Source organism: Lepus europaeus, chromosome 14, assembly GCF_033115175.1.
Source record: "Lepus europaeus isolate LE1 chromosome 14, mLepTim1.pri, whole genome shotgun sequence".
NCBI lineage: Eukaryota > Metazoa > Chordata > Mammalia > Lagomorpha > Leporidae > Lepus > Lepus europaeus.
Window position 1 is genome coordinate 70,044,302 of NC_084840.1, and position 2,377 is coordinate 70,046,678.

At 40.5% G+C, this 2,377-nt stretch overlaps 1 protein-coding gene across 15 annotated transcripts in view; it reads right to left on the reverse strand.

Moving 5' to 3' along the window:
- Positions 1–486: 486 nt before the first annotated feature.
- CELF2 (CUGBP Elav-like family member 2) overlaps positions 487–2,377 on the reverse strand; it is a 599,463-nt gene continuing 597,572 nt past the window's right edge. For all 15 annotated transcript variants that reach the window (XM_062210930.1, XM_062210931.1, XM_062210933.1 and 12 more), the window contains one exon: positions 487–2,377. This exon is cut by the window's right edge and continues 2,038 nt beyond it. The gene's annotated coding sequence lies outside the window, so the exon portion shown is untranslated.

Consider the following 2,377-nt stretch of genomic DNA (forward strand, 5'->3'; position numbering starts at 1 on the left):
CCCCTTTAAAAACGGCCAGTTTGTAATGCTACGCTTATGGCCTTGGGTAGGGAGGAAAGCCCAGGACTTCTGCTCCCCAAGGATGTGCAGTAGCAGTTTCTGACTTTAAGAACTGCAGATAGCTTCTATATACACACACTCAGGAGGGAGGGGGAGGAAAGGGAAAGTTCAGGAGAGAAGAGAAGGGGGCACTAACCTGTGTGACCAAAAGACCATAACAACTCTGTAGGCAGTTCTTTATGTGAGCCATAGAAAAAGAGTAGTAATCTTGGAAGCAGTGGTTAGAGTGGGCTATTGTACACAAATCAAAGGTGGCTGGTGTGCAGCTTCCCCTGTCCCCAAATCAGATATTCACTTAGGTGGAATCGACTGTATCTTTTTACACAACATAGAGAAAAGAACAGATACGTGAAACAGTGAAGTGTGTAGATGCATCACCAACACAGAATGACTACCAACAATACAACACGCAGAGAGAGAAACAAGTATTAGGAAAATGGTTTAATATTGGAGACAGAAGCAAAAAACTGCATCACACAATAACATACATTACAAAAATAAGTTTGACTGTTTCAACTACACGGTTATGTTCACAATGAGGACAGAAGAATCAGAAAAAACTTTGATCTAAACAGCAAAAAAGCAAACCCCTAAAGTTTAACTAATACATTTATCCACTTAAAGTGACTGAGTACTTCTAAGTCTAATTACCTTATTGTGTAACTGCACAATACAGAATAAAAAGTGAAACTTACCGCTGTATTTTAAGACAAAATTCTAATGCTAGATATAAGCAAAGGGAAAAAAGAAATCAAGCCAAAGTTTTTAATTCTTGAAAGAAAAGCAACTTTCTTCCTGTCAACCAGAAATCAAACTTGAAGTCAGTCATTGTCAGGGGCCCACTAGAGGAAGCCACAAAAATTTCCATTTTTTTTTAATCTCCAGTATAAAAAGTTCCACTGGTACAAAATGCATAAGTACAATCAGTTGTAGAAATAGGAAAGCCTGCGTGGTTTTTTTTTTTTTTTTGGCTCAAATTCCATCAAACAACAAAATCCAAATGCATCATTAAAACAAACAATACTCAAATGGTCTTACAGTTTCCACTAGGTTGCATTAACTTTGGCTTTTCTCAGACAATATTTAAAAACTATTTTGTAATTCTAAACAAAATGATATTAATCTACAAACAGCAATTCTCACAGCACAAAAAAACACAAATACATTTTTTGTATGACATTATTCAAAAAGGTAATGAAACTACGGGTTTTTTTTAAAATTTTATTTCTTCTTTTTAATTAGCACTGAAGAGAATAAAAACAAACAGTAAAATGATTCCAGAGTAGCACAAGCCAAAGAACTATAACCCCTATGGTGAAAGAAAGATGAACTTGTCACGCCTTTGATGACTGCCATTTTATCACAATTTTCTATTTTAGTTTAAAAATGACTATTCTATACACTTTGTTAAAAAAAAAAGTTTCCCTGTGTGTGTTCTTCTGGCACAGGCCCTTTGCACCCTTGCAGCTTTCTCCTTTTGATATTAGAAGATAAAGTGACTAACAAGCTAGGACAGTTTGTCTCTGAAGAAGGCTATGTGTTTACCAATGTAGTATACAAAAAAAAAAAAAAGATGTTTCCCCCTATGTGTACTGTCTCGATCCTCTGCAGGACAGGAAATAGTCAAGGTGCCCACCTGCGCCTCCTGGCGGCAGGCTTTCCTTGCTCCTCCCTCCTCTGGGGGAGATGCCGGTGGGCGAAGAGGGCAGCAGGAGGGCAGTTGGCGCCGGTGACGCAATCAGAAAGCTTTGTTGACATTGATGCGGCTGATAAATGAAGGTATTCTGAATGAAATGGCCTGTGGATTTCAAACTGTGTATCTCCACACCACCATATAATCCACATGAGAGACACGGGTGGGGTGACTGTTGTTAAGCTGAGTGCTGCGCGAAGTACAAAATAGCCCTCAGAGGATGAAGGAAGGCCCCAGCAGTAGTAAACGCGTGTGAGGATAATACAAGTCGCTTCAGTGTAAGTGCATGTGCTATGAGAAGGAAACTTTTTTTTTTTTTGCATCATTAGAGGCTAGTCCTTTCCATCCCAGGGCTATCGCATCCACACACACATGAAACCAAACAAGGTGCTGACTGGGAAATGGGGGAAGGAAAGGGAGCTAGGAACAGGAAGCTTCCAGAATGGCTGTAGTCTGTGTTGGGGCTGTGGGTGTGACATCAGGGTTTGTCAAGACAGCAAGGTCTCTTGTTCGCGGAAAGTCAGTCAGTGGTATGGCACTTTCAAGAGTGGCAGCAGGAACTGGTGCTCGCTGTGTGGTCAGCGACTGATGCAGAACTGGGCCCCGCTGCTATGTCAGACCCGT